Source organism: Lagenorhynchus albirostris, chromosome 3 (genome assembly GCF_949774975.1).
Source record: "Lagenorhynchus albirostris chromosome 3, mLagAlb1.1, whole genome shotgun sequence".
Taxonomy (NCBI): domain Eukaryota; kingdom Metazoa; phylum Chordata; class Mammalia; order Artiodactyla; family Delphinidae; genus Lagenorhynchus; species Lagenorhynchus albirostris.
The window spans coordinates 34595311-34607413 of NC_083097.1; the positions used below are offsets into that span (position 1 = coordinate 34595311).

Below are 12103 nucleotides of genomic sequence, written 5' to 3' on the forward strand. Positions count from 1 at the left end.
TACTGAAGCCCAAGTACTGCAACTACTGAAGCCCGTGCGCCTAGAGCCTGTGCTCCACAACAAGAGAAGCCACCGCAATGAGAAGCCCGCTCACTGCAACCAAGAGCAGCCCCCACTCGCCTCAACTAGAGAAAGCCCGCACGCAGCAACAAAGACCCAACATAGCCAAAAAAAAAAAAAATTAGGCACGATAAGAGATTAACAACAGGGCTTCCCTGGTAGCGCAGTGGTTGAGAGTCTGCCTGCCGGTGCAGGGGACGCGGGTTCGAGCCCTGGTCTGGGAGTATCCCACATGCCACGGAGCAACTGGGCCCGTGCGCCACAACTACTGAGCCTGCACGTCTGGAGCTTGTGCTCCGCAAAAAGAGAGGCTGCTACAGTGAGAGGGCCGCGCACCGCGATGAAGAGTGGACCCCGCTCGCCGCAACTAGAGAAAGCCCTCACACAGAAACGAAGACCCAACACAGCCAATCAATCAATCAATAAATAGAAATGCTGTAGAATTATTTTAAAAAAAGAGATTAACAACAATAACTAATAATAAAATAGGACAATTACAACAATATACTATAATAGAAGTTATGTGAATGTGGTCTTGCTCTCTCTCAAATTACATTACTATCCTGTGCTCTCCCTTCTTCTTCTTGTGACCATGTGAAATGATAAAATGCCTGTGTGACGAGATGAAGTGAGGTGAATGATATAGGCACTGTGACGTAATGTTAGGCTACTACTGACTTTCTGACGATGTATCAGAAGGAAGATCATCTGCTCCATGTCATCCTGGATCATCAAGCCATGTTGATGGCTGGGTGTCAGGAGCAGATGTTGACGGCTGGGGATCCCAGGCGGGACAGAATTGGAGCGGGTGAGATTTCATCCACTACTCCGAACAACATGTAATTTAAAACCTATCAATTGTTTATTTCTGGAATTTTCCATTTAATATTTTTGAACCACAGTTCACTACAAGTAACTGAAGCTGTGAAAAGTGAAACCCCAGATAAGGAGGGACTACTGTACTTTCTAACAATTAAGTCATCCTTGGTTTCTAATCTTTCATTATTTCTCCCAAATTAACCGTTTGTTTCAAACCATTTCATCTAAAAACAAACTAAATAAAACATACCTTTTCCTGAGTCTGTGAAAATTCAATAAGGCAAAGCTTTCATAAGGAAGCAGTGAAAACACACCTGCAGACTAATTTATTTATATGTAAGAGTGTGCAGCATCCTAAAGAAATAAGGGTCTATTTCTTGACCCTTAGTCTCTCTGACGTTTGCAGGTAGTGGTGTGCACTTAGTTGAACATGAAGCATCAATGAATATCTGAGGCCCTCTTTATTCATTTCATTTCTCTTACGCCCCCTAAAACAATTAATGTTACTTTCAATGAAAAGAATTCAAGGTGGATATTCAGTACAAGCATGTTTCATCAGGGAACAAAGGTTAGTTTTCATCCCAAACCAGAATATCTGAATCTTTTGCGCCAAAGTACAAAAAGAGATAAATAGGTCATTGGCTAATCCTCCATTTAAAATATGACAGCAGAGAGTGGCCATCAATTTTTGACTGCATGCAACTTATAAATCTGTCATTTCATAAGCTAATGAAATGACAGATTTATAAGAACCTTCCTTTCTATAAGGGGTCCATAATGCTCACCTTAAAAGTCATCACTGCATTTGCTCAATGTAAGGGATCAACATATTTAGGTTGATTTTGATGAGCTTTAAATATTAGGTAATTTACTGCCAATTAAAGCTAACAATATATTTAAAAAACAATCTAGATTAGTTTTTTGATAATGTCCTGAGATTTTAGAAGTCGGTAGTATTATGGAATTTTAATTCCCCTACATCTCAAGAACTCTGGATGACAGGAAAAGGATAGGGAGGGTGTGCCTTGCCAGCTGCAACCCACGGGGTGGTCCTATAGTCACTGTCACTGGGCCAGTGAGGACGGTCATCTGAGGTTCATTAATCAAAGCAGCAGGAGGGATCAAGGTAAGAACACAGCACTTCAGAGCTTTAGAAAACACATCCAAATGACCTAACCCACTGACGCTCAACATGACCCGTGAAATAGGCAAATACACAGGAGATGCTATAGAGAAGCTGGGATTCTAAAGTACTTATTTGTCCAAGGTCACAATGCCAGTGGGAGGCAAAGATGTGACTGTTTTTTTTTTCTATTTCTTTTTTTATTTTGTTTTATTTTTTAACATCTTTATTGGAGTATAATTGCTTTACAATGTTGTATTAGTTGCTGCTGTATAACAAAGGGAATCAGCTATATGTATACATATATCCCCATGTCTCCTCCCTCTTATGTCTCCCTCCCACCCTCCCTATCCCACCCCTCTAGGTGGTCACAAAGCACCAATCTGATCTCCCTGTGCTATGCGGCTGCTTCCCACTAGCTATCTATTTTACATTTGGTAGTGTATATATGTCCATGCCACTCTCTCACTTAGTCTCAGCTTACCCTTCCCCCTCCCTGTGTCCTCAAGTCCATTCTCTGCATCTGTGTCTTTATTCCTATCCTGCCCCTAGGTTCTTCAGAACTTTTCTTTTTTTTTTTTTTAGATTCCATATATATGCGTTAGCATATGGTATTTGTTTTTCTCTTCCTAACTTACTTCACTCTGTATGACAGACTCTAGGTCCATCCACCTCACTACAAATAACTCAATTTCATTTCTTTTTATGGCTGAGTAATATTCCATTGTATATATGTGCCACATCTTCTTTATCCATTCATCTGTCAATGGACACTTAGGTTGCTTCCATGTCCTGGCTATTGTAAATAAAGATGTGATTCTTAATCTCAGATACTGTTCACAAAAATAAAGAAAAAAAAAAGAAAGAAAGAAATATACTGAGACTCCTAGAGCTTAGTCCCAGGACTTTTTCGCTAAGTGTTCTTTTCTATTCCATGACTCTACTTATCAAATATATGTGGATTATTCCCAATTGTATAACTCCCTTCTAGACCTCTCCTCTGAGCACAACACATACATGTCCATCTTCACCTACATCACCACTTGAATGCCTAAAAAAGCCAATCAATCCTACCAGGGCTCTTGTTACTCCTCCTTCCAAAAGCTGTTCCCAGGCTTCCTCAGCTTGGTAGGTGTCACACCATTGCTCAAGTCAGGTGTGAATCATTTTACTCTCTGCCTTTCCTCTACCCCAGCATTCCACATCCAAGGCATCGGCAAGTCTGATAAGATTCCTCTTCCAAGATACTGTATATCTCAATTCCACCACCTCTCCCCACTTCCACTCCACCACTCAAGTCCAAGCCACCATCACCTCTTGCCTGGACCACTGCAATAGTCTCCTCATCGGCTACCCTGTCTCCCTTCACAGCTCCATAAAAATCCATTCTATATACAACACCTAAAATCATGACCCTTTCCATTTGCACTTAAAATAAGGTGAAAGCTCCTATAGAAGTCCACTTAGCTATGCCAACATTTTCAGAAATGTGCAGTGTCTCAGAAATAAAGCCTCAGTATTGTCATGGCAGGACAGTGGCAGAGGAAACATGGAAAGTCAGGACTTAAACCAAGTCTTTCAAATGTCCTTTTCATTAAGCTGTTCAACTTCCCAATGATCTATTCCCAGAAACTGATCTGTTTCTCAGTTTTCTCATTTGTAATATTATAAGAAAACTGCTTCTCCTCCTACCTCACCTGGTGATTAAGAGGATCAAATGAGATAATATATGTAAAAGCACTTTGAAAACATAAAGCATTACAAATATAAAGTAATATAAAACGCCTACTAATACAGAAATGGTGCTCAAGCATGGGGTTTTCTGGGCCTTTGCTTACAAGAAAGAGGAGTTAAGTGAGTCTAGCTAAAATAATTGACTTTTGGGAATTCTCTGGTGGTCCAGTGGTTAGGACTTGATACTCTCACTGCCAGGGCCCCAGGTTCGATCCCTGGTCAGGGAACTATAATAAAATCCCATAAGCCACACAGCACAGCAAAAATAAATAAGTAAAAAATTGACTTTTATCTCTCATCACTAGAATACAGTTTGGCTGGTGGAAGCCCTTTCTATTGCTTAAGAAGACTAATGCCAGATAAAAAAACACATGGCTGCCCTGGTTAACTTCCTGATTTCAGGCTTTAACTTACCAATAAATAAGAAATAGCCAGATAACTCTTAGAAACACATTTTTGACTAAAAAGAAAATAGGAAGCCAAAAGCCCTGGTTTGGAAGGCTGAGAAAATGAGCCTCACCTTGCCCAAAGTCTGTCCACAATTCTTCTCCTGCCCTCTCTCCAGGATGTGGGGGGCACAGCTCCAGAGGAGATGAAAACCCAGGGCTGCAGGGCCCTTCCAAAACCCAGGGACACAGGATGACTCCAGCTCTGGACCACTTCCATAGTTCCTGGAAATTCTTCCAGACAGCAGGAGCTGCAGCTGAGTGCCAGACCCAGGTCAAGTTGGAGAAGTCCTCACCCCATCACCCCAGGATACAGACATTGTAAGTAAGAAACTGGCCTCAAGTATGACATAAAGTCTAATGGGCAGGAAAAAGCAAAATGCTTCTAATAAAGTGAGTCTATCACTATACAATTTTATTAAAGTCAGATTTATTGACAAAGGCATTGAGTTAGTAAAGAAATTGTAAAAACTGTGGCAAGATAAGCAAGATAAACAAGTTGCTACATGTAATCTTCCTTTCTTCATGGTTGCCCCCAAAACAGACCCACCAAACTGCATAATCATGTCACTACTTCTTCACAAATTCATACTTTTAATTTAATTTTTTCATTGATTCTCTTCAAACCAGTTATCATTATTTTATTTCAGTTCTACTTAAGTTCACTGGTCCTTTAAAAAATAATACTTAGTGACATTTAATATATTCAGACTATAGAAATGGAAACTATGCCATAAATCAAGGGTCTGCAAGTTTTTATCTGCAAAGGGCCAGATAATATTTCAGACTCTATAGGCTCCACACTGTCTCTGTCACATATTGCTTTTTTTTTTAAAAAAAACCTTTAAAAATATAAAAATTTCTTAGACAATACAAAAACAGACCACGGGCTATAGTTTATCAACCTTTGTTGTAAATAATAATTGTGAACTAACAGCATATAGAACATATATAGTATACGCAACATGAATCAGCCTTTCACTTAAAACAAATCACACTGGTTCAACAGGCTTCCTTTTCCTAAAGCAGGTTCTAAAACTAGGAATGCTCTATATTAGAGAAGGATGAGGTATGTGTCCTATTTTTATGAAAGAAAAATTCTGCCCAGATATTTTTTTCTCCCTTCTTAGGTGGTCAAGGATAAAAGATGTTCACTAAGAACTAATGAAGAATCACTTAGAATGTACATATTTACAATGAAATTCAAAAGCCTAGGTTAATACTGTACAGACTGATAAGACACAAATTTGTGAAACCTCAGAAATTACAGACACAAAGCCGAAAAGCCAAAAGTAGCTAGAATAAAATTCACCAATCCATCAAAGAAGGAGGATGTATTATTAAAATGACTTTCTTTTAGGATCTCTGCACTAACAATAAAAAATAGCAACAAAATTCTGGAAGGATAATGGCATACAAATGACTTGCTGCAGTTGGTATTGCTACCCCACAAGGCAATGAAGTCCACTGTAGCTGAGATAAAGGAACTCTTACAGAGTTGCTGCACTGTTACCAAGCAACAAGAAATAAAATGTCAGGATTAGCACTTGATTTAATTTTTACCATCAACAAACCATACTTCTATTCTGCTATTCTTCTGGATGTAAATGGTCATTAGGCTAAGAATTATTAATCTAAAAGAGTACACACACCAAAAAAATATGCAGTGAAGTTAATACCTGGCATTCACCAAGTTCATGTTTTTTATATTTACTGCTTCCTTGGTAGAAACAGCAAATAATAACAGAATAGTGATACTATTACTGAGAAGGTTATTTTGTCAAAATATTCAACTAAATCTTCACTAAATACATCTTCATTAGCATTGAAATATTCTCAAATCAGTGTTGCATTTTATGAAAATTCAAGGAAATGAATGAATTGTCTTTAAATACTTTAATACTTCAAAATAAGTAGAGTCAATCACTTCATTTAGTTTAGTTGTGTAAGGATATTATCATCTGTCAAAGCAATGTACATCTGGCTGAATTTGTAGCATAAATTTATAGATATCTCTTTCAGAGTGGTATAGCAATCACTTTTTAAAAAATGAAATCTAAAAGCATTAATAAAATCCTATAACTGAAAAACTAAAAAAGAAAAAAAAAATGTAAATTAAGGATATTATATAATTTAACAGACTTAAAAATCAATCACTGTAAATGACATCCATAGCTCACCACATCATCCCCAAAGTTAACACTTGGGAAGGTGACCGTATTATGCGTTAGGATCATGAGGTCCCAGGGTTCATGGGGAGTTGGTGGGAAGAGGGTGTTCCTTCTTTTTGTATTGTATCAAATAGCTCTTTTACCTGCCTGTGTTTTTAAAGAACTTGTGTTGAGTGTTCAACTCAGCTGGCCTGTGTGAATGAAGTAAAGAGGATTAGGATTAAACAGGTTCTTGCTGTCCTTATCTTCTCGCTAAGGAAGAGAAGTAGACAGCATTACCAGGTATATACTAAAGTGCAGTGAAGGGCATTTACTATATTATGCTTCACACAGTGAATGTCAAATTTGACATTTCAGCCAAGTTCATAAATATCATGTCTCCAAGTCAATCAGCAATTTGTGCATGGGCATAAATTCCATACAGGCATGGAGCAGTGGTCGCCTGTGTATGCATGTGTGTGCTTGACATTGCATCTGTCTAATGAAGTTTCTCAACATGGTTACATGTGTTTCTCTTGGGTGGATGGAACCTTTAGGTTTTTTCCTGTTTAGACCTATTTCTTTTTTCTTTTTACCGTCTCTTGGAAAAATTATGAGTGTCTCTGTAATATCAAAAGGCATTAGCAATCTTAAGATTAAGAATAAAAGAAACTTAAGAGGAAAGGAATTATGTTTATCCCGTGCGCAGTTTCATTTTTCCTGAAGCAGGACGGAAGATAACCAGTCTCTAAAACATCGATACACTAATTGGGCCTGCTTGGTGGAGATTAAATGTTCACAGGATCCACTGAAGTGATTAGGTCGAATGGCTAAAATCTACTGTATTCCCACATCCTAGTGTAAAGTGAACTAACCACCAGTTTGACTTCTTCTGCAAAGGTAATTCATGAGGTGTTGTCAACACAAAGTTCTCCAAACAGGGTCAGAGAGTCACAAAAGTCAGGAGGCTCCAATCTCAAATTCACATTCTCCATTCATCTCAGAGTTTTAAAGTCAGATTTGGGCCTAGTCATCTTGCGAACTATTACAAATGAACTAAAAACAGAAATCACACTTCACACAGCCTAGGAAGAAGATACTGCCATGATTCTCAAGACAGCTACCCTCATATAAGAGTCCTCGGCCCACCACCTCAGACGGAAGAAAGGGGAGTGTGTCATCCCCAGTCGCCAGGTCCACCAGGGAGGCTCCACTGCTCCTCTTTCCACCGCCCAGCTTCCTCACCTGCCGGAGGCCTCTGCTCAACTGTCATCTCAGTGGGGCCTTCTGTTACTGACCAACCCATTCAAACTTCCACTTTGGGGAACTCCCTGGCGGTCCAGGGGTTAGGGCTCCACAGTCCCACTGCCGGGTTCAATCCCTGGTCAGGGAACTAAGATCCCACAAGCCATGCAGTACGGACAAAAAAGCAAAGACAGGGGCGCTTCCCTGGTGGCGCAGTGGTTGAGAGTCCGCCTGCCGATGCAGGGGACATGGGTTCGTGCCCAGGTCTGGGAAGATCACACATGCCGCGGAGCGGCTGGGCCCGTGAGCCATGGCCGCTGGGGCTGCGCATCTGGAGCCTGTGCTCCACAACGGGAGAGGCCACAACAGTGAGAGGCCCACGTACCGCCAAAAAAAAAAAAAAAAAAAAAAAAAAAAAGGGGGGGGGGAAGCAAAGACAAAAACAAAATTTATCTTTCTTCTCCTGACATTTCATGTCCCTTTTCATGCTTTGTTTCATCTCCTTAATATTTATCAATATCTAATATAATATATATTTTACTTACTTATTGCACCTATTGTCAGACTTGAGCATTATAATGTAAGCTCATGAGGGATACAATATCCGGTGATTATCTCAAAATACTACAAGAGGAGGCAGGAGATGGGGATGAAGACGGGGCAGGAGTGATCGTGGGCTGACAGTCATTGGAGCTGGAGGATGAGCTCAATGGGTTCATTACACTCTTCTGTTTACTGTTGTGTATGTCCATTAGCCTTCATAATAAACATTAAAAACAAAATTTGTGATACCATTTACACTGCTGTTTTCACCTTTCCTCATCCACCAATCAGGAACAACACATATCTTCTTGGCAGGATGGCAGATGTACCCCTAATCTTTTCCTCTAGTTAACCTCCTCTGGAGACACGGCATGTACCAGGCACTAGTACAGGACACAGAAGTCACAGGTCCCAAAGCTTGGCTCTTCTAAACAAAAAGTCTTAGGATATCTTTGGAAAATAATCTTCCATATGTCCATACCTTATGACTTAGAATTATTTTTAAGGGACTGATAACCACAATATTCCTGACAGTGGCTCTCTCTGCAGGAAAGGCAGGCAGATGAAAATGAGAATAAGCAATCCGCCAATCCTCACCTTAGGTGGGTTCGTAGGTGTTCAATTTATTATTGTGCTTTATCACCCACAAAGGCTACATGCATATAATACTTGTATGCATCAAATATCATGTAATATGAACAATTCTTTCACAAGCAAATACATAAATATGCCATAATATAAAAATAATAAAAATAACTTTATTGAAGTCATGGTAATGAATGTGTTTGTCTTAACTAAAAGCTGAAATTAGCCAAAATAGCTGAAGAGGCCTTGCATAAACCTTGCCATCTTCCAACACCAGCCAGGGCACACACCTGAAGAAACTAGGTGGGTTATTTTGTTCACAGGTAACCTCAACCGCCTTCGGTGGCTGAGTCAGATGAGCTTCCCTGACAGCACCTGCACGCCAGGCTGCTTGCAGGAGACAAAGCATCAACACTCTCCTGAGTGAAGCACTCGCGCCCCTCCCCCTGAGTTTTCTATTATAAGTTGCTTTAAAAAAAAAAAAAATGTAAAGAATGGTAACTTCCCAGAGAAACACAGCCTGATTGGATATGCACCCAGGAGACTGGCTGAGGGGCTCATGGGAAGTTGAAGGGTTAACAGACCCCTACAAAAGCCAAATGAGTTCCACAGTACTGCTGTTACTCATACACATGGAACGCAATGCCAAGAGTTGTTCCCTGGCTGGTCTTGCACTTAAACTTGTGAAGTTTATCAGGGAAGATTCCACCCACTCAAAGAGGAGGTCCAGAAATAACACTGTCTGTCCTAAAAAGAGAAATATCTTTCTGGCATGTATGCCAATATGTGCACCCACTTGTACTATTTTCCCCAAGTAACTACCCCCAGTTCCTTAAGAGACGGGGAAAGAGACAGCCAGCCTTCACTATGTCACAACTTTGTGGCGAAACATGCAAATGGCTGCAGGTTTTAAGAATGCAAATGCAATATTCATATCGGTTTTGTTAAAGGGGAAAACAGACATAATTGGTTTTCCACAACTCATAAGTTTGTTTAGAACACATTTGAAAGGCAAATTTTTTCCAAAAAGGAGCAATATCCCACTTTTAGAGAAACCAGAAATAATTCATGTCAAGGGCCAATTTGGTATTCTCTTCAATTCAAGATAAATATACTGGTTTACCTCTTGTCAATTGGAGGAGAAATTATGAACCAAAAAAGCAAGAGACAGCTTTATGTTCCTTTGCCACCCTGCTTCTTTTTTTTTTTTTTAAGTTATTTATTTTATTTATTTATTTTTTTGGCTGCATTGTTGTCTTTGTTGCTGTGCACGGGCTTTCTCTACTTGCGGCGAGTGGGGGCTACTCTTCATTGCAGTGCGCGGGCTTCTCATTGCGGTGGCTTCTCCTGTTGCAGAGCATGGGCTCTAAGCGTGTGGGCTTCAGTAGTTGTGTCACATGGACTCAGTAGTTGTGGCTCGTGGGCTCTAGAGCACAGGCTCAGTAGTTGTGGTGCACAGGCTCAGTTACTCCGCGGCATGTGAGATCTTCCCAGACCAGGGCTTGAACCCGTGTCCCCTGCATTGGCAGGAGGATTCTTAACCACTGCGTCACCAGGGAAGTCCCCTGCCACCCTGCTTCTACGTGCAAAAAGACTTTAAGATATCTGAGGGAATTATCATTAATATTTTAGATATTTATAGTTCTACCCCTCTCTTTACCTCCCATAAAACTCAAGTTATAGGGGGTAACCAGGGAGAAAGGCTGAAAAGATTCAGCACCAGGGGGTGGAGTGGTGCTTTAGGAGACAGGCTCTAACCCAGATCCTGCTACTGAAAAATCCTTCATGTCCTCATTTATAAGAGAAAGGAGATGAGCTAAGAGTTCTAAAAAAAAAAAAGGCTTTGTTTGAAATGTAGGGTGTAGTCATTGTTAAAGCTCCCACTGCTTAAGATACTGCAGTACAAGAATAGACCTTCAATCACCATGTTCAGGGAAGTCTGTGAAAAGCTGCACAGTTCAGAGAGGCGACACAACAGAATGAACAGAATCCAAGAGGAAGACTGAATGAATCCACAGGGCTTTTGATCACAGGATGATGCTTTTCTCAAAGCCCTCTTGGAGGCAGATGGTGAAGGAGGCAAAAAGACCATAATTGGAATAACTAGCAAGGAGAGCTGGGGGTAGAGGTATATATTGGCCCAAAACTCCCAATCTGCTTGATTCTAATAGTTAGCATTGAAATGGACTACTTCCAGAAATTCAATACCTTTCAAGATTTTGAAACACCATCCATTGATGATGATTTGAGAATATTTCATAAAATAGTGGAAAAGTGCAGACGCCCCGGAATCAGTCACTCTGTGGTTCTATCCTAGCTCCATCTAGCTGTGTGACATCACATCAGGTATATAACCAAACCTCTCTGTGCTTTTAAGTCCTTATCTGTAAAATAAGGATAATAATGATTCCTACCTCATAAGACTATTGTTAACGTTAAAAAAATTAACAATAACCATGAAGAATACAGCAGTGACTAAAACATAATAAATACTTGATTTATAGTAACTATTATTATTGTTAATATTTAACGCGGGTAATTTAAGATCTCTGAAGACTCCTGTTAAACCAGCTCATAATCATCCGTCTCACTAGGACCACTGCACAATAAAGTAGGATAGGGCTACAGGAAAATAATTACAGAGTCCTAAAGGCCAATGCAGGTAACAGAGTGCACAAAACATAGCACAGAAGAGGAGCTGGAGGTCCAGGGTAGTCACTAGACTAAGAATAATACAAAACTCACAGTCCAGATAGATTTTTTGTTATCAGAAGACACCCAATCTATTCATCATCCCCAATTCCAAATTATCTTCTACATCCAAGAGCACAAGTTCTTACAATTCAACCTAAAGGCATGTGGACCTCTTCTACTATGAGCACGCAGAGGGAGCAGGCTTACAATACTTTATTGTCTAAATTGCTGTTTTGCTTATATTCCTAAACTAGAATGACAAATTATATTTCATCTGATCCTTCCAATTAGGCTCTGTCCAATCAAACTTTCTCCAGTGATGACAATATTCTTTATCTATGTAGATCAACACAATAGTCACTAGCATATGTAGTTACTGAAGAGAAACTGAATTTCTACTTTATCTAATTTTAATTAATTTGAATTTTAAAAGTCGCATGTGGCTTGTGGCTACCAGGTGGACAGTGTGGGTATAATCAATTGAGAGTGGCCATCAACAGCACTATATTGAAAGGGATCCTAATGTGAGTCTGTGTCTAACAGGACAGCATGCTGTGAATCAGAGATGTCTGTTCTAGGACACAGGGAGGGCAGCTTTTATCATATTTGCAGGATCAATTAAAGGATTTTATCTCCTCTTCCCTTATGCCGACAGAGAACCTCTCTTTCCTAATATCTACATTAATTCTCAGACAGTAGAGAGT

At 40.0% G+C, this 12103-nt stretch overlaps 1 protein-coding gene and 1 non-coding gene across 2 annotated transcripts in view; one reads left to right on the forward strand and one right to left on the reverse strand.

The window, feature by feature from the left end:
- The window catches only part of OXCT1 (3-oxoacid CoA-transferase 1), a 150736-nt gene that overhangs the window by 94736 nt on the left and 43897 nt on the right, over positions 1–12103 (reverse strand). The window lies entirely within an intron of this gene.
- TRNAE-CUC (transfer RNA glutamic acid (anticodon CUC)) lies at positions 3891–3963 on the forward strand. The gene has a single exon. It is a non-coding gene; the product is annotated as a tRNA-Glu (tRNA).